General features: G+C 44.8%; 1 long non-coding RNA gene across 1 annotated transcript; it reads left to right on the top strand.

Moving 5' to 3' along the window:
• The first annotated feature begins 2,997 nt into the window (after window positions 1–2,997).
• On the top strand, window positions 2,998–6,686 carry LOC121171464. The gene is made up of 4 exons (XR_005886143.1): window positions 2,998–3,051; window positions 3,232–3,439; window positions 6,013–6,228; window positions 6,419–6,686. It is a non-coding gene; the product is annotated as an uncharacterized LOC121171464 (long non-coding RNA).
• Window positions 6,687–24,811: the final 18,125 nt, after the last annotated feature.

Below are 24,811 nucleotides of genomic sequence, written 5' to 3'. Positions count from 1 at the left end.
GAAATTTATGAAATAGTACTTGATATGTATTAGCAGAAATATTCTAGATGAAGTGATCAAATTAACTCATCTATAAAGAGAGATGACATAGAACAAAATACTCACTAATTCTCTATCTGATCACAACCAGTCTTCTTTGCTTCTAGACCCATAACTAGACTTGCTTCCCAGCATGCTACCAAAGATGAGACACAAAGCATGATCAGAGTGGAGGGTCAATTGCCTCTGCAAGCAATACTGTTCTTTTTGATTTGTATAGACATAAATCTGGATAATGAGGGTAGGAAGGGTTACCAAAGATGCAGGATGAAAGAACAGAGAGCACAAAGTTGGACCAGCTCAATATGTTGATTTGGGCTTACTAAGACTGTATCAGTGGTAAAGAGGGTAAAGCCACAGCCTGCAATGTCAACATCCCATAGGTGCTCCTGTTCACATCCTGGCTACACGGCTTCCAATCCAGTCACCTGCTACTGGCCTAAAAGCCAGCACAAAATGGTCCAAATAAATAGCAGTCCCTCTGCTTGGCTCACTGCTGGCCATCACAGCCATCTAGGCAGTCAAGCAGTGGGTGGAAGATTCTCTTTCTCTCCTCTCTTACCTCTACATATTTCCAAAATTATAACCAAAAATATTTTTACAAATTATTTTATGATGCATTTACATAGGTTCTGAGATTTCCCCTATTTCTTTCCCAATCCCTGCTCAGGTAACGTGTATCCTATATTGCTACAAAAGTGAAGTTTTTCTTAAACAGTCATAAGTCTATCACTCTGGTTAGTATAGCCATACATTGTTGGTATGGACAATGGCAGGGAGTCCAGCACCCTGTTCTCAAGATAGATTAAACAGTTTCATTGGGCATCCATCTTTGCTTTGGAAGTTAGATGCTTACTTCTTTGTATCTTCATATCTGCATATGACAGTCTCTGTTACACAATTAGTATAAATTCACTTAAATGAAAAGCCATAAAACAAAGTCAGTAACAGGAAGAAAATTACAAATTTACAATAAGATAAAGAACATACAAATGATGACTTGTGTTGTTGAAGAAAAAACAATATCCATGACCTTGCCAAAGGAAATGATGTTACTGTATGACAAAATGAAGATTTTAATCAGAGAAATAAAGAACTTTTTAGAACAAATGAAAATAAAAACATGGATATCAAAACCCCTGAGATGTAGCACAAAAGTATTGTAAGCGGTCTTGATCTTGTATTTTGCAAGGAGCTTGCCCAATATCAGAGAAAACATAATGACATTTGTCCTTTTGGGATTAAATTCTTTCCCTGAGCACAAAGATCTGCAGGTGGGAACATTTGGTTGGAATGGTAGATAATCATTATTTTAGAGACCAAGTAGTATTCTTAGAGTAGATATACCATGCTTTTTTATCCACTCCACTTCAGACAGGCATCTATGTTGTCTCTACGTCTTTGCATTGTGGATGGTGCTGCTGCAAATATAGGTTTCAATTTCTTTGGATGCATTACCAACAAAGGATTAGCATGGGTTATACAGCAGGTAAAGTTGCAGAGTTGTTAGCACTCACCAAACTGACTTCACAATGGTTGTGCTAGCTTAGGCTTCCACCAATAGTGAAGGAGGGTACCTTTCTCCCGACATCCACTTCAGCAGGTGGTGTTGGTAGAGTTTTGAGAATGCCAGTCTCACTGGAGAAAGTTTGAATCTTACTGTGATTTTTATTTGTATTTTTAAAACTATTTTCTAGGGAATCTGAGCATTTTTTCATGTCTGGATGTCTGGGCTGTGAAATCCACCCCGTTCCTGTACCATGTCTTGGAGTCAACTGCTCTGTCTTTGCTCATGGCCGCATCAACCAAATCAGCAGGACGAGCATTTCCTTACCTGTGCTCGCCTCCTGAACTCCCAGTGAACTCCCTTACCCGCCTGGCTGCCTTTGGAGCTGTGGCTGCCAGTGGAGCTCCAATTGCCACTTGACAACTGTTGCTGCATTATCTGGTGACTGCAACTCTGCTCTGTTCTCTACGCTGCTTCCCCAAGTCGAAAGGACTCCAGGTAGCCCACTGCTGTCAGCCTGTCCTCTATTACATCCTGGAATCAGCCCTGGGATCATTAGCTGCAACCTGGCTAATGATTGTTCAGCAGTTTAAATCTGTTCGTACCTTATATCTCCATCTTGCCTTCAGAACCCTATGCTTAGTCTATGTAGGATTCTGCTTGTGTTACAATAAACATATGTGCTTAACCAGACTGTCTCCAGTGGTTCTTGATGCTTCTAACTAACACAGCACACATCATCCCCTCGATGGTCATGGTATACTATTAGTCAGGAACTCCCAAGAGAACACTGCCTTTTTCATAAATAAAAACGGCTTAAATTGCTTCATGTTCTTTACCTGGTTGAAGGACAACAAGAAAAACATATCTATCACCAATGTCACACTCCACAAAGGCCCAAAATGACTCTGGATAAGACCAAAACAGGAAGTAGAAACTCAGGAGGTATGGAACACACAGCTAGTTCAATTGGAGGAAAATTATATCATCACCAAGCACTGTCTGTGGTGTGTTTTGGCAGAAAGCTGGAATTATGAACAAAGCTGAGACTTGATCTCTGGCACTGGATTTCAGATATAAGTGTCCTAGGATATACATTACCAGCTATGCAAACACCCGACCATTCTTCTTTTGGAAACAATGTTTTTGCACCTGGGATAAAGAATTATGATATGGTAGCATTCAATCAATGTTAAAGTGAGAGAAGAAAGTGAACCTTTTTGGGAAACTCATTTTGCCAAACACAGAATGTCAGTGAAGTTTGAGGAAAGGAATGGGTTAGTGATCAGCACCATTGTCCACAACTAGTGAGAATGGGTAAGAGGATGCCCTGTGTCAGCAGTGCACTTCAGACAGGACCAGGAAATCATAAGCATCAGGCAGCCTTAGCCAACTGAAAAGCAGAGACCTATGACACCCTCCACATTCTAATACTGTCATGGCAACTCCAGACAGTTACTGGTACTGGACCCTCCCTACCTCACTCTGCTGGAATCATTCTTACGGTAGGTCCATGAGCTCGGGGCTCTGTCAACTTTATCCTGCTTTGTGTGTGTTTAAGATCTCTTAAGTGTTGGATGCTCATCAAAGCATACTATAACAAGTTAAGGATGACATTACACATTAAGAAAGTTCTGTACTTCATTTACCTAAACCAATCATGTGTTTGATTTTCTACTGTCCAGACCCTGGATCTACTGACTGCCAGAACCATCAGCATGGCAGGATCATCCAGGACTCCATCAGATCAAGGGTCCAAAGGAACCTCCTAGAAAAACAGCACTTGTCTTTCCCAGCTGGCCAACACTCAACACCAGGTGGAGGATCTCAGAGAGACGTTTCTAACATCTGAGGCTACTGCCTATGCCCTGGCCAAACAGCTACAAAAATACCGTAAGTTCTGGAGATGATGAGTGGTGGTCTTGCTTCTGAGGAATGAGATGAGGTGTGGATTGGGACTTGGGTTACAATCCCTGTGACTGATTCCTGCTATGGGTACAGGACAGCTTATTTATTTCTCGAATATTTGGAAGAGTCTTGTGCTGGGATCCTCCGTGGACCCAGGAAAGCCTGCAGACATGTAACATCACCATCACAATCTTGTTAGTCTCCACAGAGGTTCATCTGGCACATCAGTGAGCTGGTGAAACTGATGGAAATGTGATGGTCTGTACAGGATCTAGGGGATAAAAGCACAAACACATCTGCTCTTCTCTGACACTATTCTTGCATGGGGGACACAGGAGAAGAGTGGGCATCGAGGCTGCGAGAGGGAAGTCCTACTCGAGGAAACTGAGCTTCTTCTCTTCAGGCCATGTTTCAGGCTGGATTGCCTTCTCTATCAGCCTGAGAGTGGGGACAAAGGAGTCCTAGGAAACAGGGGCTTGAACAACAGGGAGATCGTGGCATCTCTGACTAGGAGCAGGCTTCTGTCATACATGCAGCTTTCTCTTAAAAGTATACTGGAGGAGATGTTTCTCATACAAAAGTTTGAAGCAGGTGAAAAAGGGAAAGGAAGAATTGTGTTCTAAGAAAACATAAGCTATGCTGGAGTGGTACCTTTTCCACTCCTCAGTAGAATCACATGAAAACAGGGATAAACTTTAGACCATAGACTCATCATGATACTACAATATGTAGAGAGCAGGGCTGCTGGGCTGGTCTCCAGAACCCTGGCCAGGTTTCATTCTTCTCTGATTCTCAGTGCCCCCTGTGTTAATATCTTACAGAGCAGTACCCACCTCTCTGACTCAGAGTCAACCCACTAAGTGATACAGAACCCACGGGTAATTCCTGTGCATGTGTTTGAATGGTATTAGACTCCCAGTGGACTTTGTTAGGTGATCCATCAATATATTAGTGAATGAGTTGTTTGTTTCAGGTATTTGTGGTCTAAGATTTATACTCTGCATGAGTATTCAGATGATTCTTGCTTTATCAGTGAGACTTTGGTGTACTGGTTTTGTAATGCCAGCACACAAGACCCTTCTCCTATGCCATCCCTGGTGTTTCCCACATACACTGGAGACTCGTGCCCAAGCTTAGTGTTTGGCTTGGCAGACCACAAGCTTGGTAAAGTGACTCAGGTCTCAAAGACACACCAAAGGGTATGGATTATCTCTGCCCAACACCATTTGTATCATCCAGTCAGGCTTCGTGGTGTGAATAACTTCCCTTTGCTGATCTGCTCTATGCTCAGCATTATAAATGTACACATCTGAGCCGCTGAGAAATAGATATGGAAGTCTGCTCACAGAGGGACACCAGGTTCATTCCAGGGTGGACCCTGTCTCTTCTGCTGAAGACAACCATCTCAGTGGCCTGTGCAGCTGTCTACTGAGGCAGAATGGTCTGTGTTTTCTCAGAATGGGAGCCGTACAAAGTCATCATGGAGCCTGTGCCAGGGCAGAAGCCAGAGTGCAAGGAGGAGCAGCTGGCAGAAAGCCCACCCGTCACCAACAAACGGAGGTAAGGGCAGGCAGCAGGTCAAGCTGCATGAATCTCTCTGGTGGGCAGTGCAACTGGCAGAGCTGAGAATTCATTTGTGCCAAGAGCAGGGTGGGTATTTACCTCACAAGTATTTCTAAAGTAAATACAAAGAAATAGAACATGATAGACACAATTGTTGCAAGTCTCATTTCCTTTCCACAAGATACTGTGAATGGACATGAAGTACCCAAATGAAAAGGAACAACTCAGGGTCAATTATCACAAGATGCTCCACTCCCAAAGTGACTTCTCTCCAATGACTCCAGTAGCAGTTACATTAGGGCCAGAGAGGGTGTGAAGACAAGGGAGAATGACAGGAAGGAGGTCACTGTGTACAACTCCCTCCTTTCTGCAGTAGGAACAGGGACTGTTTGGTGAGGAGACAGCATCCATGCAGTGTGAACACACGGAAGGAGGGTGTGAATGACTCTGACAATATTGTTGAGTCATCCTCTCCTCCTCTGTTATTGTTAATGTTCTGCTGACTAACATTTGTCATCTGTCCTGAGTAAAACACCACCTCTCTTCCTCTCACGTTCCCAATCAGGAATCTGATCTTTTTCTTTCTTTTCTTTTTTTTTTTTTTATCCTGAACACCAGCTGTGTCAAGTCACATTTCTGCTGTGGTTTAATGCCCATTACTGCACAAAGCACTATATGCATTTTTACATTGACATGCCCATGGCTAAACTTGGAAACTGGAGGAGCTTCTACTGAAGCAACTCTCAGAAGACTCCTGGCTCCCATGACAGAAGAAAGACATGAGAAAGCACCCAGGAACCTTACTGCAGCAGAGTCTGACCCCAGGGTGGGGTTAGGTTTCATCTTCCCTTTTATGTTTTGCTCAGGCAGGGCAACACACTGAGACTAGCATTCATGTGGGGCACCTTAGTGATCGTCTTACAGGAACCTCAAAGCCATGTGATCCAGCCTCTTCAGTTTTGCATAGATCCATTTCTCTCTCTCTCATCACTTAGAGAATCCAAAATCCTCCTTCAAGATCAGGACCTAGAGTTGAGTCAGCTGAGGCAGAACTCACAAGAGGGGAGACACGCAGCCCACCACCTCCAACAGCATCTCACCAACCTCCTCACCCATCATGGCTGTAACAACTGCCACGGCCACAACTTTTGAGACCAACTGGCCGAGATGTGCAGGATGTCAGAGTGCCTTGTACCAGCAGCTGAGCCCAGGTAACACGACCACAGGCCCTGAGTACACAGAACTGTGCCCAGATGCCAAGATCATAGAACACCTCACTCCAAAGGGGACTTCTTATCTGTTGCTGCAGTTTCCAGTCACATGAGGGCGATATAGGGTGGGAAGAGAGGAGAGAATGCACAAGAAGGAGGTCATTGTGTGCAACTTCCTCTATCCCCTCAGGAGGAGCAGGCCAGCTGTGGGAGGAGCCAGCACCCATCCAGTGTGCATACACAACAGGAGGGCATGAAGATGGTTGTTGGAGTGAAAACATCTCTGGGCTAAACACCAAGCTCCCAGCTTCCAGCACAAGTGCCAATTTCAAATCCATGCATGTGTGAGCACATCATCATTATGAGTGAGAGATTCCTAAGATTCCTGGACTAAAACATCAGAAACATTGTGGATTTGTCACGTCTACAACCCCTAGATTGTTACATCATTGTGACCAGTGAGTATTGCACTATGCAGTAAACAAGGTTCCCGGTAGTCTCCTAGGCAGCCTCAGAATTCTTTGTCCTCACTCTTGCTTATTGACCTGTTTGTCTGCAGGTAGATCCTGTAAACCCACCATGGTTTGAAGGACATGCTAAGACGGGAGTTTCAGGTTTTCAGCACAGCCAGCAGGAGAGTTCAAGGCATCAAGCTGGGTTTCAATGTTGCCTGCACTCACACTGTTGGCTCCGGTGTAGGTCATGGTAGGAAGAGTCCTGGCAACTTCTGCCACTTGCTTCACCCAAGTGCAATTGTTCTTCTTGTCTCCCCTCAGCTGATCCTTCTGAGAGTCCCGAACATGATACTTTGACAAGCTGTGTCTGTTACGTCAGATGCCACTCTTGTCCCGAACGTCAAGGATCTGATTCCTGAGATCCGTTGTTTGAGCTCCAGGCACTATGCCCAGAATGGCATGGCCTCAGTTGATAGTCCTAAAAGTATCAGATCACAACACTCTTATTGCTTATGTACAGTGAGGAAGGCTGCATTAAAGTCTAGAAAGTTTGTAATCACGTGGACTTGACATCCTTGAAGTGTCCGTGTAAGAGTTTTTACATATGGCACCCATCAGTCTAGTCTGAGTATCAGTTTACATTTAACCAACAAAAAGCACTCCATCTACTGAGTCAGGGTGAAGCAACCTCTGTGATAAACACTAGGCCAGTTCTCTGTGAAAGCCAGGACAAAATGTGAGTTGACCCCACTTCATTCAATGCACCAAGCATGTGTTGCTGTTTCCCAGAAGTGACTATCCACAGGGTGGCTCAGAATAGCAATGCCACTCACCTCTCACAGGACACATCCTGTGATATCCTTGGGTTACCACAGAATGTATTCATCCTGGTGTTTATCATAAGCAATGCAAGTTCTGTATAATGTGACTGCCTTTATTTGATTTCATTTACAGAAAAATGAAAAAAAAAATCATCACTGTGAGAATGAAGGATTGCCAGAGCCCCTGCTCCTGAGGTAACTCTGTTTCTCATGCACGGTTAATGCCAACTGAAGCCATACTTAGGGATCTCATCTGTCCACTAGGGAATAGCAGATGTGCGGACTACATCTTTCCACTGTCAGCCTCCCACAGAGAAACGCTTGAAACAACAAACTTTTGTTGTCACTGATACCTCTGTTTTGATTAAAACTTTTAGGACTCCTGAACTGATGATAATCAGCTACATGAGCTTAAATGGTCTATGTTTCTTGACCTGCATGTACTCTGTTTTCTCCCTCATACCATTAACATCAGGGAGGGAGGGAACTTCATCTCTTCATTCTTGGCCTTATTTAAGTCAAGAAAGGAACATAGGCAAAATATTTCAGGAAGAAATAGTATGTAGGTGTGTAATGGCTAAGGACTCCACTGGCTTTATTTGTAGCAGAAGACTATAGATAATGTCTAGAGAGATCAACCTACACATGCCAGACTTCCATTTGGAGGCTTCCATGAGGACATGTTCAAAGAAATCTCTCTCTTGCTTATCACTGTTTTCCAGATTTCCACACGAATGTTTTATGTTCCATCTATCTTAGGGAGTCTGGTGCTCTAATGTATGAGCTGGTACAAGATCTCATCCAGAAACACCAGGAGCTCCAGGAAAGCAGAAATGCATCCTGCACACACAATCACCATCTCATGGACATCCTTATTCAGCATGATGCTCATAGAGGTCAAGGACGCAGGCTTCAGGAGCAATTGGACAAGGGGCAGAAGCCCAAAGGACAGCTTTCCAGCAAGTATAGTCGAGGTAAGCTGGACACAGCACTTGATGACAGTGAGCTGCTCTTAGGTTCCCAGCCTTCAGAACACTCCACACCTCCACCAAGAACACTTGATCTCATTTTCCCTCTCATTGTTTAGTTAAAGATTGTCTGAATGGAGGGATCTCATTCTTTAGTTAAGGATAGCTGAATGGAGGGATGAGGACAGCCACACCGGAGTAGAGGTCCAAGTTTAAATGAAGGATGATGGGTGGATTCGAGTGATGGAAACCCTGGATGAACAGTGACAGTTTGCAGGTCCTGTCCTTGATGATGCTTTTACTGAGCCTGGTCAACATCAGATTTATTCCTCCTTAATTACTGATTATTCATCTATGATCTATCACAGCGGCGGGGTTTTCCATACCTGTCTTAGTAGCTACCACACTAAAAACAAGGATAATTTCCAGAACGTTCAAAAGGACAATGCCTCTCTCAGTGTGGAGTAGGATAGGGAGCATTATAGAGAGGGTCACACTGAAATCTTGTCTATACCTTTCCTGAGAAATAGGTTCCCATTTATTACCCAGAGGCTGACCTGTGATCTCCACAAGGTGCCTAGGCGTGTGTACTGGGTGATGGCTCTATTTGTCTTAGAGAAAGGGAGTGGCTGCATGACAGAGCTGTGCTGGGGTACAGAGCCTGGTCCTGGGCACCGGCCCTGTGGCTGGAGTAGGGAGCAGATGCAGACATCCAGCAGAACACTGGACAACATCTGGAGAACATGGTGTTCTAGAGAACAACAGACATTTGTGAGCACTTCCCTGACTTTAAGAAGAGAAGTCCGTGATGGAGACACTGGAGGAAAAAGACACTTTCTCTGCAGGGTCATAAAATCACTCAGGGCATAATGGTAACAAATGAGATCACTGAGATGACTTCCTCAGAGATTCCCTCAACATACACATCCATAACAAAAGCCTCTGTGTCCAGAGAGTGGCCATGCTTGTCATCAGTGAGCAGAACTTCTCCGTGTCTGACTGATTATATGTACCCCACAGATCATGATGGTGATGAGCACAGTGAAGGACAGAGGAAAACCTCATCACACGAATGACCTGGACAGGTAAGACACAGCTGAGACCTTCAAGGGCAGTGAAGCCCATTTGCAGTGCAAGGACAAACACAAGTGCTGGTTATCTCATTCATTCCACCAGGCATGCCAAAGGCCTCTGCACAAGGCCCTGTGTCCTCTGGTCCTGACAGAATTAGTCTGAACCTGTCCTTCAGGATGGCCTCTTTTCTGACACCTTGACTTCTGTCCTGTGTGGTTAGACATCTGCTGACTCTATCTGATTCTCTTATCAATGGTGACACATAGGGAAGGTAACAAGACCCAGACATGAGCTCCTAGCACAGCATTAGGTCACATGGTCCAAAGCCTCAAGAATCACCAGAGACTACAGGCTGGTGGTAGCCATACTAGCTTCAGGTATTTTGATGTGTCCTTGCCAACAGTAAGACACAATCATGTTTCAAACACTTCAAGGAATTGTTCTTCTAGTCTCTCAAAGGCCTGGCAATCACTCCTCTACCGACTTCAAATTGTGACTCTCTCCTTCTATCCCACCTTAGGGAATTCGATATTTTCATACAAGCTCACATTAAAGAACTGAGCCAATTAAAGCAGAAGCCACAGCAAAGGAGAGATGCCTCTGTCTTATTCCATCAGCATCTCAAGGATCTGCTCACATGGGACAGCCCTGAGAGCTGCCAGAACCAGGGCCTCTGCGATCACCTGTCTGAAGGACATAATCTGGCAGAGCACCACGCCCACAAACTCAGCCAAGGTACAGTGAGACTAAAGCAGGGAAAGCTTGCTAGGACAGAGGCTGTGGAACATCACCTACTCCATCTTCTCTAGGCCAGGCAGTGTTTGCACAATCACAGTCTCCAGTGTCTCCCCAGGAGGCTGTGACAGGAGGAGCTGCCTAATAGGGATGGAGGCAGGGCTCACCAGGAGGGTGCTGAGATTTGTGCTCACACTGACTTCAGAGAAGGTGTTCAGTCATTTTCCCTTCCTGGATTTCTGCTCTGTCATCTCTGCAAAGGTTGAAAGTGTACTGAATGGCAGCTATAGCAATCGACCCAGAAGCAGTTGAGAATGTGCTTTGACTCCAGCTGGGGTTAGAGGAGGGACAAATGGGGTCGAATCTGGGGGATGCCATGGAACTCTTCATTAACCTTGGTACATGCAGAGAATTCTCCCTGGATGAGCAGGCACAGGCTTTAGATATTTGTAGAGGGAAATGAAGAGTTGGACAGAGACATCATGGGAAAGGCCTGTTCCTCTACTCAGGAACAGCATATGTTTCCTCTTAGCCAAGTTGGGTCTTAGCATTCTGAGCCTAGAAACCGCCGTGGAGGGAAGGAGGATGCAACATCAACAGAGAGGGTGGCTAGAGAAATATTGCTGCACCTATCACTCTCCTGCACATTTGAAACACTTGGCGTAGCTCTACATGCAGGGAGCTGTGGTCATCTATCACATCAGGCAATTGTGCTGAAGGACCACATGGCCAAGGAGTATGTTTCTTCAGAGACAAGAGTTGAGCCTTCTCTAGTCACAGATCACTGCCACTGTGTTCCTCTAGGTTGAACTGGAACTGTCTGGTGTGTGAGTGACTTTTTCTGAATTTGTTGATAGATTTTCAAGACCATCAGATGACCAAGAACAAAGATCCCTGAAATTTCTGGCCCTCAGGTAACAAACAGGGAACAGGAGCAGTCATGGGAGGGTGAAAAGTGAGAGGTTGTGGGAAGAACACAGGGGAGTTCAGAAGCAGTCACATTCTTTGAGAAGGATGCAGAGAAACTGCTGGCCAAAGCAGCTTCATTCCCTCCACCAGCTACATCCTCTGTGCTCCCTGGAGTTGGTTCCATCTGCCTTGCCCTGAGTGACCTAACCAGGCCTAGACATGCCCCGCACTGTCACTGTCATCTGTGAAGGTGAAGAGCTGAGTGAGGTGCATGGTTTTCTTCTGGATGGTTCACCTTAGCTTGTTGGCAGGTGTTTCATTGCTGGGAAAGTCACCAGGCAAAATAAAATGGCCACCTGCTCCTCATGTGGGTAGAGGAAGTCACTGTGCCTCTGGGCTCTGTACCCACACAGCAGCCTGTTGACCCTTGGCCCCTGCCTGAAGAGATACAAAAGACAGAGCTCCAAAATTCTGAGCCAAAATCACACCATGTAGGGCTCTGTGGGTGATCTCAGAATCATCGGTCATTACTGTTGTTCCACTCTGGAAATTTACGGCATCCCACCTAGCAGATTGTGATTTTGTGTTATGCTCTTCTTTATTCTGTAGTGTCAGCAGTGAGCACCAGGTGAAGAAAGCAAATGAAGTCCTATTCGATTCATCAGGTAAAAGGCTTTTCCCTCCTTATGATGACGTGATGTGTCTGAATTGAGAATTCTTCTCTGCATCATCAGCGTGAACATCCTCAAGTCGGATGTTCGTTTTGAGGATGCAATCAATATTCCTCAGAGTCTAGGGGCCTGTCCCTGCCAGGATCTCTGATGAGTGTGTGATGTGGGAGGCATGGATGTGACCATCCTTTAACCACCACTTTGGTTAATTTTAGACATTTTCCACCTTAACCCACTTTCATCATGAATTCTTAGGGGAAAGGTTCACATGACTGATGATTCCCCTTGGACTCATCACACCTTTGCACCTTCTTCTCCAAGGCTGATTTCCTTATCTGTTGTCCCACCTACATGGGACACACTCACTTCAGAAAGGACATCCACACCAATGGGTCTGAGGGCTATGGTTTTTTTTTCAGAGTTGTGATTGTACACTCCCTTTCTACTGAGCCTCAAGGGGGATGCTCATGGATGCTCACACGCCAGCAACCAGGAGTGTGGAGTCACTGACCACCTGCTAATGAAAGGAGAGCTGCAAACAAGGAAGTGGAAACCATCATGCAGATACCTGGGCCTTCCAATGTAGGATGCAGAGGTAATCACATCTGTTCTTAGATTCACTAGTAGTAATACACTTAGTACTCTTGAGTTGAGATTACTCTCCTTCTCTCTGTTGTCTCCAACAGCTGATACAACCTATGTCTGGTCTGACCTGAGTGTCCCAGAGGCTGCCACTGTGCCAGGCCCTTTTTGTTTGCATCGCCTATTGGCACTTTGAGTTCTGCCCTCCTCCCACTGTTGCACCTCCAGGGCACACCCAGCACCCTAGTGCTCATTATCATCTACATAGCACCCTGAGATGTTAAACATGATCACAAAGTGAAACTCACACTCAGGATGTACCTGAATATGGATATTTCTTGAGGCCTTTCTTTACCCTGGATCCACTTATGTGAATCCTGTGCAGGCATCTCTCCCAAAGGAAATTTCAGAGAAGCCAAAATGGAGAAGGTTGAATCTTTTCAAACACAAGCTAATCCTTTTGTCCTCAGAGATTCCTTGTTCTGGCTATTAAGAGTCTTCCTAGAAGTGCCTCAAGACATAGGCTGGTGTGGGATCACCTGCAAGGGTTTAGGAGATTCTGCTGGGCCATGGTTACCATGCTACTCTCTTCATTCAATTGAGTTTGTGTTTTGTTTTTTAATTTGTTTGTTTGTTTGTTTTTCTTGAGCACCTTTAGAAGAAACCTAACACTTTACTATAAAAGTCACACAAACATCCTTGCTGGGGTGTTCCAATATTGTCTACAACATGGTTTGGTCTTGAGATTAGATCCTTTCTCCAGTTTTTATGGAATGAACCCATAGCCTGTGTGTGAGTAGCGGGTTGTCAATACCACACTGTGTGGTCCTGATTAATATCATCCCCATCGCCTTGTTTCACAGGATGCAGAGGAGCTTGGATGGCTCCAAAGTCCATGCTGACTCTCACATCTTGGCCTTTTCCATGGCTTGTCCATGCAGTTGTGTTTCTGCAAAGGCTCCTCTCCCTCCTGATACAGTTGGATTCTGATCATGTTAGATGATTATTGACAGCAACCCTCAGAGAGAATTGGGAATCACCATCCCTTTGTGTCACAATGAGCAAATTAGCATGAAAGTAGGTGATCAAAAACTAGCTGGTTGAAGGTAGGTAAGACCTGTACATTCCTTGACCCAGGCTCAGGTACAGATTCTGGGAGGGTCTGCTCTACTTGTGTCACAAGCTCCTTCACCAGGCTTGAGGCCCTCCAGTTATAGTCTCCCCTGGAGCTCACTTCCTCCCCTGGCCTCTGTCTCCACTGAGCAAGGTCACCAGGCTCATCTATCAGTACTCCCTGCAACAAGATTCTCATTTGATTTCTCTCTCTTTCTTTCTCCCTCTCAGATGACAAAGATCACTGAAGTGATGAAAGGATATTACAGATCGATATGTCCAAATGAGCTTTGACACTTGAAGAAAAACTCACAAAACATCAAGTGAGAACAATGGAAAATCCTTCACTGAGGAATGAATTTCAGTATCACCTTCCATCCTTGGTAACTTCCATTGCCACAGGCAGGTTGGAGGAGAGACATCAGAGTCCATCAGCCTCCACTTGGGTTAAACACCTGAGCAGACCAAGGCCCAGAGATCAGACTCTTGGGAGTCCTCACTCTCATTCCCATCCTGCAAAGAAGCAGCATCAAGACCAGCTGCCACGTGACAACAGCCCAACTGAATATGCACTGTCTCCACATGGGATGCTCCAGGAGCAGCCAGGATTCAGCAGGCAGTGCTCTTGCTGAAGAGGTTTAGCCTGGATGGAATCATGAGGAAATTACCTGAAAACAGAATATAGACCATTGAGTGGGACAACTGACCTGGCATGTCTTCTTCAAGGAGTAACACAACAAAGAGTAGAAGAGCCATGTTGCACTTAGAGGAGTATGCATTTCTTTAGTCCTGTTGAAACAAATGCACCTCCTCATAGTTGTGGTGCCATTGATGGCCATGCCAGGTCAGTTTTCTAACTCAGTGGTCTATTTTCTGGCGTTGCTGAGTAGTTCTTCATGATTCCTTTCAGGTGAAACATCTCCCCAAGAGCATTGCACAGACATAGTCCTGGGTGCTTCCTATCACATCCCATGTGGAGGCAACGGATTCAGTATGTCCACCTCTGTTGTCAGTTAGTTTAGTTAGGCAGGAGACCAACAGGTCTTTCCTTTGGAGAGTCACATCACTGGGTCTGTCATTCAGAAACCTGGAGAGTGTCCAGTTGAGAATAGTCAGCTTCTCATTCTGCATTTGTCTTCCTCTGACAAATTGAGAATCCATCAGACATCCATGCCTGTGGTCATCCACACCTTGTGTTCATTTCTTGGATATGTTTTGATTCCATTTGAGCTGAAGACTTGGATTTGTTGGTAATGTGCTTTGAAAAGGAATAGTTGCTGTCAGAATGCTAATACTAACCAAATTCTGTCTTGCCACAAAGCAACATCTCTCCTTACCAGTATTTTAAATGTAATCCAAATGTTCTTGAGCTATGAAAGAGGACATTTCTCTCCAGATTTTTCATGTGAATCAACAATTTCTTCTGCTGTCAAAGGAACACTGCTTTCTGCAAGTTTAACCTTAATCAAAATATTCCTTACCTATGAAAAACAAAAGCTCATTGGAAAACTTTTAATGTCAATCTACATGATCTTCTGCCACACAAACTAACATTCCTTTCTAGAATGTCAACCAAAACCAAAACTTCCTACAGCTGTGAAAACTCTGCATCCCGACCCCCAATTTCAATGTTTATGAAAATGATCTTCTGCCTGAGAACAGCTCTCCTTTGGAGCAATTTAACAGAATTTACTACCTTGACAGAATTTTCTACCTCCATCCACAGGACCCTCCTTCCCTGCATTTAAACATGAACCAATATCATCTTGTGTGACAAAAACAACTCTCCATTCTAGAATTTCAATCTTCACCAAACCTTTCTGCAGCTCTGCAAATGTCTCTGCTTTGCAGAAACGTCAGGATAATCCACTTTGTCTTCTGCTGTGAAAACAACTCTCCTTTCTAGCTGTCTTACCTCACCAAAATGATCTTCAGCTTTCAGAAACAACACTGCTGCCCAAGGGCGTAATGCTAATCAAAATTGATTGTGCCAGCAAAAAAAAAAAAAAAAAAAACCCAAATCTCCATTCTAGAATTTCAATCTTCACCAATTTCTTATAGCTATGAAAACTGCTTTGCAGAATTGTAATGACTCCAAGTTGTCTTCAAGAATGTAACTCTCCTTCCTCAATGTTTAACCTTGACTCTACTGTTCTTCATCTTTGAAAAAGGACACTCGTTCACAAAGCTTTCATGTGCATCATAATTTTCTTCTCTCATGAAAAACAATTCTGCTTTCTAGATTTTCAACCTTCACCACAATTTCCTACACTTATGAAAACTCCTGTTTCTCAGAAATGTGGTGTTAATCCAAAGTATGTTCTGCCTTGAAAATGTTTAACCTTAACAAAAAAGCTTCTTCAGCTATGGAAGAGGACTCTCATTCCTAGCATTTTAATGTTCATCAAAATTTATTGTGTGACAAAAAATAACTCCCCTTTCTAGAATTTCAACTATAACCCCAATTTTATTGCAACCTTCCAATTTTGTCTATTTGTAATAAGTTGACTGTAATCAACATTGTCTTCTGCAATGAAAAAAAAAAAAAAAAGGACACTGCTTTCCAGAATTTAAGTTGAATCAAACTTTTCTTTTGCTCACAAAACAAGTCCCCTTTCTGGAAGTTTCTTTATCCTGAAAAGAGACACTTGTTTCAAGAATGTTAACATTAGTCAAAATTTTCTTCTGCTTTAGGAACACAACCATCTTTCCCAGATTTTCAATGTTAATCCACTATAGTCATACGACTAAAAGCTACTTTCCTTTCTAGACTTTTATATTGACTGAAATTCTTTCAGCTCTGAGAGCATCTCGCCAGAATTGTAACTCTAATCAAAATGTCCCTTCGCGGTGACAAACACTTCTTTCAGAATTGTAATGTTAACCAATTATCATTTGCTTAAAAAAAAAACAAAAAAAAAAGCAAAACAAAAAAATCACACAAAAAACATAAAAAACACAGAACTTTCTTTTCCAAAAATTTAACCTTAACCAAAATGTTTCAAACATGAAAACTACTCTCTCTAGTTTTAACTTTCCTTGAACTTTTCATCGGTTATGACAAAACACTTCTTTCATCTGAAAATTTAATGGTAAGCACAGTTTTTTTCTAATCCACGAAAATAAGTCTGGTTTCTAGAAATCTGATGTTTTCCAAAATTTACTTCAGCTACAAAAAGATAAATAAAACCACCCAACTCATTCCAGAAATTGACATTCACTGAACATTTCTTCTGCTATGAAAATATCTTTCATTTCCAGAAGTTTAACACTGTTAACCATTGGATTTTGCCATTAAAATTGTTACCAATAACGTTGGACTTGGAGTGTTTGTTTTTGAAGATTTATTTATTTATTACTGCAAAGGTAACTATATAGAGAGGAAAGAAAATGAGAAGATCGCCCATCCGATGGTTCACTGCCCAAGCAGTCACAAAGCCTGGAGCTGAACCAATCCAAAGCCAGGAGACAGGAAATCCTTCCTGATCTCCAAAGTTTGTGCAGAATCCCAAGGCTTTGGGCTATCCTTGACTGTTTCCCAGGTCACAAGCAGGGAGCTGGATGGGAAGCAGTGGCACCAGGATAAGAACCGGTGCCCATATGGGATCTCGGCACTTTCAAGGCAAAAAATTGAACAGCTATGCTATCGCACTGGGCCCTGGATTTTCAGTGATTTTCATTCATTCATTTTCTCAATATTACATGATCAACTTTGAGGGGTAGACATGGCTGTTAGGGCCTGTCAGGAGGAGGATGGGGGGCAGGGATCTGCTGTCCCAAGGGAGAAAGCTGGGGAGGGAGGGCCACTCTTCGGGCAGCTAGGGCTGGGCTGTTCTCCTGACAACAGCTGGGAAGGGCATCTTCTCCTTGAGGCACAGGACAGCCTAGAGCTCAGGTGGTGACAGGGGAGAACTACCCTGGCCATCAGTGTTGTGGAGTGTGAAAGATATCACATCAGACACTCATGTTGGGTGTGAGGAGGAGTTTTGGGTTTTTTGTTTGTTTGTTTTTGTTTTTGTTTTTCATTGGCTAACTTTGACAGGAGGAGCTCCTACTACACTGCCAGAAGCACTGCACATCCAGGCCAAAATCAAGGGTTTAAAGCTCTCATCCCCCAAGGACGTGGAGAGCAGCACATCACAGTATTTCCAAGCACTACAAAACCATTAAGTTTCAGGAGGCAGAAAGGAGTTACTGGAGCTCAAAGTTTCCCTATAATTCAATAACCTAACATAGCTTGGTGTAGGGAGCAGGAGGGACCCGGTACAGAGGCTCAGGTGCCACTTCTGCGCTCTCAGTAAATTGGAGGGGGCTGCCTATGCTGCAGATTAACCTGGCAAGCAGGTCCTAGCCATCAACTAGCTGCACCCCTTGACATTGGATGCTGAAAATGGGTGACTCACGTGAATACCTAAGTCTGTATAAGTCACAGTTGCATGAAGAGTCATTCATGAACAATACCAGGTCCTTAGGGAGAGGAGGGAGAAATTCTGGTTTGGGTGGGTGGAGCTCAAGACAGTAGGTGCAATTCTGACCCAGCCTGTGGTTCCCTGGGCTGGTGCTGCTCAGCCTCCTGACCCCCTTAGCATCCTTTCTCCCAGGAGCCAATGCACTTGTGATGTGCCCATGCCACGGGCCAGGACGAGTGCCCAGGGTCCTTCATGCCCTTCTCCAGGAGCTGTCCTGCATGGGACAAAGGAGAGAAGGGAGCTACTTGTCAGCTATCCCAGAGGATTCAGCAAGGGAATTCCTCACCTGGTTCCAAGTCCCTGCAAACTTGACCTCCCTTTGTGACTTAGCAGAGAGGGAAAGAAACATCCGAAGTAAAGGAGCTGGACAGGAAGGAAGGGCTTCCTTTGCATCAAATGTTTGAACCACAGAGCGATTCAGACCTCTGAGGGACCCAGATGCTGGAACAGTCTTGGCCTAGGGAGATCTGTATTGACCCCTCAGGGTTGCAGGACATGTCTGACCACCAAGTCCTCTCCTGCCCCATCCTGCCTCTCTCAGCTTCCTTGCTCTGGAATGGGGAGCCAGAACAGGGATAAATGGGTGTGTTTTGCAGCTGGGTTATTGCTGAGAGTGATACTGAGAACAATACAACAGGAAACACATTTTCCTGTGGAGCAAAAGAGAATTGCAGTGTTTGCCCCAGCCTGGGCTTGGGCACCATCAGGGCAGGGAGAACTTCCTGGTTCCACCCTTGCCCAGCTCTCCCGTCTGGTGGGCTAGTATAGGGCCAGGCTGGCTGTCCAAGGGATGATTTCAGCATCACGGTGGAAGGGGACATCTGGACACTCTCCTGGGAGACAGAATCAGTGGTTCGATGGTGTGGACATGGGTGCCCTGTCGCATGGTGCCTTCTGTGTAGGGAGCAGATGCCAGGTATGCATGGCTGGAAGGATATACATGCTGAACCTCGCCTTTGTGGCTGGTGTGGCCTGCTGCCCAGAGGTTCCAGGAAGGTCCCAAAAAGAGGCATTAGGAAATGAACTCAGGTGAAGGCAGGGGGTCGCACACTTTCTTGCACATAGATTACCCTGAGGTGTTGAGGGAGCTGCTTGGTTGTGTGGCCCTGGGCCACCAGACTGGCACCTCAGCTGCCAGCTTTCGGTGCAGCTATAACTGCATTGTCAGGGACACCGCTATGATCATCCAGCAACTTCTGGCCTTTGGGAGACTTTTCTGCACCACAGGCTGCTCAGAGGACACAGGTTCATGCCAGGATTATGAGTGCTTTGTGTGTAAACTGCAGGCAACAATATATCTAGTTAAATGCAGACTACTGAAGGGCTGGAACACTCACCTGCAGCCGAGCATCACTGAAGCCCTGAGGAGCAGAAGTTAGGGAAGTCCTTCCATGTGCCAGTGGTTGCTCTGACCCAGCTAGGTGTAGTCCCTCACCTATCCTGGCCTTTGTCTTTGGATTCTGTAGTCTGACCCAATCCGGACTGCTTCCTGCCCTGATTATCACTGGCAGGTGCTGGAACCTGGACCTGCTCAATCTGCCCCAATCCCAGGTCTATGCAAGCTGGTAGGTGTGACAGCTTATTCTGGCATGATCTGTGCTCCACCCTGGTTTCTGCACTTGCCGCTGAGCTAAGGTTTAGTTCTTCATACACAGTCCTGTGTCCATCATTGTGGGCTTGCACAATGGCACAGAGTCCAGTGTCCTATTGTCAAGATATAGTAAAAAGTTTCATTGGGAGTCCATCTTTGTCTGGAAGTAAAGATGCACACTGCATTGTATCCTCACATCTGGGGATGACAGTCTCCATTACGCAGTTGCTGCACATCCCCTTAAAGGAAAAATCACAATACAAAATCAACAACAGGAGGAAAAATTGAAATTTACAATACCGTGAAGTCAAATAACATACTGCTAGATATGATAATCTCCATTTTCAAAAATAATCAATCAAATGTCATAGATGCTCATTCAATTGTCATAGATTAGCAGACTGGATTAAAAACAAACAAAACCCACCTATTTGTTGTCTAGAAGAGACACATTTCAGCAACAATAATCAGTGGATACTATATTGCATAGGTTTTGATGTTTTCTGTTAGTTTCATCTCTTCAAAACACTTTCTTCTGATTAAATCATACAGTAGCATCATTTTCTTCTAGCAGGTCCATTTCTTCAGCTACACATTAGTCATTTAGTAGCATGTTATTTAACTTCTTGGTTTTGTTCATTTCTTTTTTCTTCCTGATATTAATTTTGTTTTGTGGCTCTTCATTTAAGGGGATGTATAGTAGCTGTGTAATGGAGACTGTCATGTCTATTAACATGTCATTTAACTTCATGGCATTGTAAGTTTCTATTTTTCTTCCTGTTGTTGATTTTGTATTATGACTTTTCATTTGAGGAGATGTACAGTAGCTGTGAAATGGAGACTAATATGTCCAGATGTGAGGATACAAGGTAGTATGCATCTCTACTTCCAGACAAAGATGGACGTACAATGAAACTGTTCACTGTATCTTAACAATAGGATGCTGGACTCTGTGCCATTGTGCATGCCTGCAATGATGAACATAAGACTGTGTATGAAGAACTTTACTTTAGTAATAATACAGAGGAACTAGGTTGGGGGGCAGGAAATTGGGAGGAGATACGGGAAATACCAGGAGCATATGGAACTGCATCATAAAATGATAATAATAAGAATATGAAAAAAAATTTAAATAACAATAAGTTATTTTTAAAAAAACTGATCTCACAGTGAGTGACAGAGCAAGAGTCAGAAAGTGCTGCTGTAACCCGATCTTACTCCTCCAGCTCTCACCAGCAGCTGCTGTTGCCTGGCTTGGCCCACCTTCAGACCCAGCACTTTCTTGTACCAGCAGCTGCTATGCTCTAGGCAAGAAAAATTCTGAGGCCTCCTTCCAGGTTTATCCCCCAGACCTAGCTCTCCCATTCACAGGCAGCTGCTGTAGCCCAGTCCAGCCTGACCTGACACAGTCCCAATACTCAGCTGTGGGTGCTGTTGCCTAGTCACAGTGACCCCAAAGATCCCCTACCAGCCCCACCTTCAAGCACAGCTCTCAGGAGTAGCAGTGTGTGCTATGACCAAGAATGGCCCTGTCCACTCCTGTGCACATGGAGAGGTGCTTGGTCTGTCCCAGAGAGGCCCTTTGGGTTTCCCCTTCTCATCCCTCCGGTATCAATCATCTCCCTGTATTATCTGTGGATGCACTCACCAAAGACGTGGGTTATCCTCCACTGCTTTCCCAGACACATCAGTAGGAAGTTGGATCAGAAGCAGAGCACTCAGGACTCAAAAGGACCAGTATGGGATGGTGGCAACAGAGGTTTAAATCCCACACACAACAAGATGCCAGCCCCAAAGTGTAATCTTTTGTGTCGATTTAATTTTAATTTTTGTTTTCATGATAGAGTTCCGTAGGGCTACAGCCTTCAACCTTCCCAATCCTTCCACCCTTCCCAATCCTTGCTCCTGTTTTCCCCTGTAGTATTACAGTAATAATTTTACTCCACATTTAGTATTAATCCACACCACCATTAAATTTTTATCACTTTGTTTTTGTTTCAATGTTATGAGCCATTATGACAAAACTTATCAAACATCTAGCACTGGGTTTATCATTTTTTTAATTGTTTATTTGAAAGGCATTCTGGGGAAGGCAGAGAGGACAGGATGCGTCCGCTGCTGATTCACTTCCCAAAAGCCTCCAAAAGCAGGGCTGCGCCAAGCTGAAGTCTCCCACGGAGACGTCAGGCTCCAATGGCTTAGGCCGTCTTCTGTGGCCTCCCGTCATGAAGGGAATGCTGGACCAGAAGCAAGCATCCAATGTTAATGCAGGTAGCAGAGCATCAAATGTCAGCTGCCAGGGGTGATGACTTAACCCACTGTGCCACAGCACTTGCCCATGGGTTTATAATTTTAAGTGGTATCTTTGAAATTTAAATTTAGTGCCTATGATGATCAATGGCCTTCATTTTCCTACTTTCTTCCCGCATTGGCTATAATAGTTCATGGTCTTATTGTAACCTGATCAATACCTTACATGCTGTTTTTCCTGCCTGCTTTCAACTTGGATTATGTTAGATCTATGATTAAGCATATCAATGCTTTCCAGCTGTTCAAAAGTGCAGGTCCCTAGTCCTTACTTGTTGGGTGGGATTCCTTCATCTCTGATTCTCCTTAGGGGGTCAGGACCTCCTGAGTTGTACATATGTCACGCTCTTGTTCCATTGCCTTGACACCAACCAGGTTATTGGGCTATGTGTAAGTTATTTGCCCACATGGTTTTTATGAGTTGTTTTCTTGATTTCCATATTCTACTGTAACATGGGGTGTCAGTTCATCTCCTCTCCATTGTATGTGAATCAGCTCGATCTTTGTTCATTTGTGAATCATTTTTTTAGTATTCTCTTTAAAATATGTTAATTTTAAGAACATATGTCTCAAATTTTATCTTTCCCCATGTTCTGCGCCTTAATACATTCTTTGAAAGTCAGGTATATAAAGAGAAGGAGAGACAGAGAAGAAGATCTTCTGTCTGATGATTCACACCCCAAGTGACCACAATGGCGGGACCTGAGCCAATCCAAAGCCGGGAGCCAGAAGCTTCTTCTGGGACTTCTGCACGGGTGCAGGGTCCCAAAACTTTTGGCTGTCCTCTACAGCTTTCTCAGACCACAGGCAGGAAGCTGGATGGGAAGTAGGACCACTGGGATACAAACTGGGATATGGGATTTCAGTATGTGCAAGGCAAGGACTTAAGCCACTATGTATCGCGCCAGGTCCACCTTACTACTTTTTAATTTCTGTTTTATTTCATTGTTCAACTTCTTCAATAAATGTCACTGTATTATTAGACAAATACGTGGTTCCTTTAGAACTTTGTTTTGGGTCCCAGCGTGTAGTGGCTGAAGTCCTCACCTTGAACACCTGGGGTCCCATATGGTAGCCGGTTCATGTTCTGGCAGCCCCGTTTCCCATCCAGCTCCCTGGTTGTGGCCTGTGAAAGCAATTGAGAACGCCCCAAAGCTTTAGGACCCTGCACCCATGTGGGAGACTGGAAGAAGTTCCTGGCTCCTGGCTTCGTATCGGATCAGCTCTGGCTGTTACAGCCATTTTGGGAGTGAACGAGCAGATGGAAGGTCTTTCTGTTTCTCCTGTTCTCTGTATATCTACCTTTCCAGTAAAAATAAGTAAATCTTTTTTTAAATTGTTTTTTAGACTCAGTCCAAAATTATTTTTTTCCTTAATCTTATTTCTGAGTCCTAAATTTTTCTTTGTCTTAGTTTCTGCCAGTTCTTACTTGCTACTTCTTGTCACCAATTTCTTCCCTGTACTTTGAGTTGTATAGTTCTGACAGAAAGTTGCTTTGTGTGTTTTGTGTTCTTACCTATACATGCCTTGTTTTTTTTTTTAAGATTTATTTTTATTATTTTTTTATTGGAAAGGCAGATATACAGAGAGGAGAGACAGAGAGGAAGATCTTCCGTCCGATGTCCGATGATTCACTCCCCAAGTGAGCACAACGGCCGATGCTATTCCCATCCAAAGCCGATCCAAAGCCAGGAGCCTCTTCCGGGTCTCCCACATGGGTGCAGGTGCGGGTGCAGGGTCCCAAAGCTTTGGGCCGTCCTCGACTGCTTTCCCGGGCCACAGGCAGGGAGCTGGATGGGAAGCGGGGCTGCTGGGATAGAACCGGCGCCCATATGGCATCCCGGGCATGCAAGGCAAGGACCTTAACCACTGCGCCACTGCGCCGGGCCCATACATGCCTTGTTTTAGGGACAGTTAGCTTGATAGGAATATTGACAGTTTATATTGTAATTTTAGAATAAATCTGCATGAACTGATAACTTATTGATTCTGCTTCCCTCTGTGTGATAAATGTCTGTTCTAACAATTTCCTTGTAATATGTCTTGGATTTGCCTGAACCAGGAATAGAAATTCTAGTAGGAATGGGTGGATGAATTGAGCAGTTCAAGGTGTTTCTTCGGTCAATGTCGCCCTCTAGTGTACAGTTCCGATAGTAGATGGGAATGTTCAGAGGACAGGCATCGTGCACCGATTCTGGATTCTTGTTTGTTGATTGGCGTTTTAAACTGAATTCTCTTTCTTCAGCACAGTTCTCCAGGGGACACTTGTCTGTCCAGATCTCCCTGCTTTCCCCCCAGCAATTCCACCTTCCCGAGAAGGGTGGCTCTGGCCAGTTCTGGAATCCCCGGGGCCTCAGGGGTGTGCTGGCTTGTCTGTTTAGCGCTCTGTGGACCACACTGTCAGGCCTCAGTTGGAGAATCGACCCAGCGCTGCTCTCCTGCGTGTTCATTGTCTTTGATGCTCTCTCTAAGGCGTTGTGCCCACTAGAGCTGCCTAAATAAAACCGTTTGAGGTCTACAGTGTTTCTCCTGGTTATGTGGGGTGCAGAGTGATGAGTGGGCTTTTGGCTCTTAGTGAATCTGTAGGCTGAAGCACATGTTGAAAGATGCAGTCTCGGGCCCAGCGCGGTGGCGCAAGTGGTTAAAGGTCCTCGCCTTGCACGCCCGGGATCCCATATGGGCGCCGGTTCTAATCACGGCAGCCCCGCTTCCCTTCCAGCTCCCTGCCTGTGGCCTGGGAAAGCAGTTGAGGACAGCCCAAAGCTTTGGGAACCTGCACCCGCGTGGGAGACCCGGAAGAGGCTCCTGGCTTCGGATCGGCATAGTATCGGCCCGTTGCGCTCACTTGGGGAGTGAATCATCGGACGGAAGATCTTCCTCTCTGTCTC

This window comes from Ochotona curzoniae, unplaced genomic scaffold (assembly GCF_017591425.1).
Source record: "Ochotona curzoniae isolate NIBS_2020 unplaced genomic scaffold, NIBS_Ocur_1.0 scaffold_2683, whole genome shotgun sequence".
Classification (NCBI taxonomy): domain Eukaryota; kingdom Metazoa; phylum Chordata; class Mammalia; order Lagomorpha; family Ochotonidae; genus Ochotona; species Ochotona curzoniae.
This window is presented reverse-complemented; position numbering and strand designations above follow the sequence as displayed.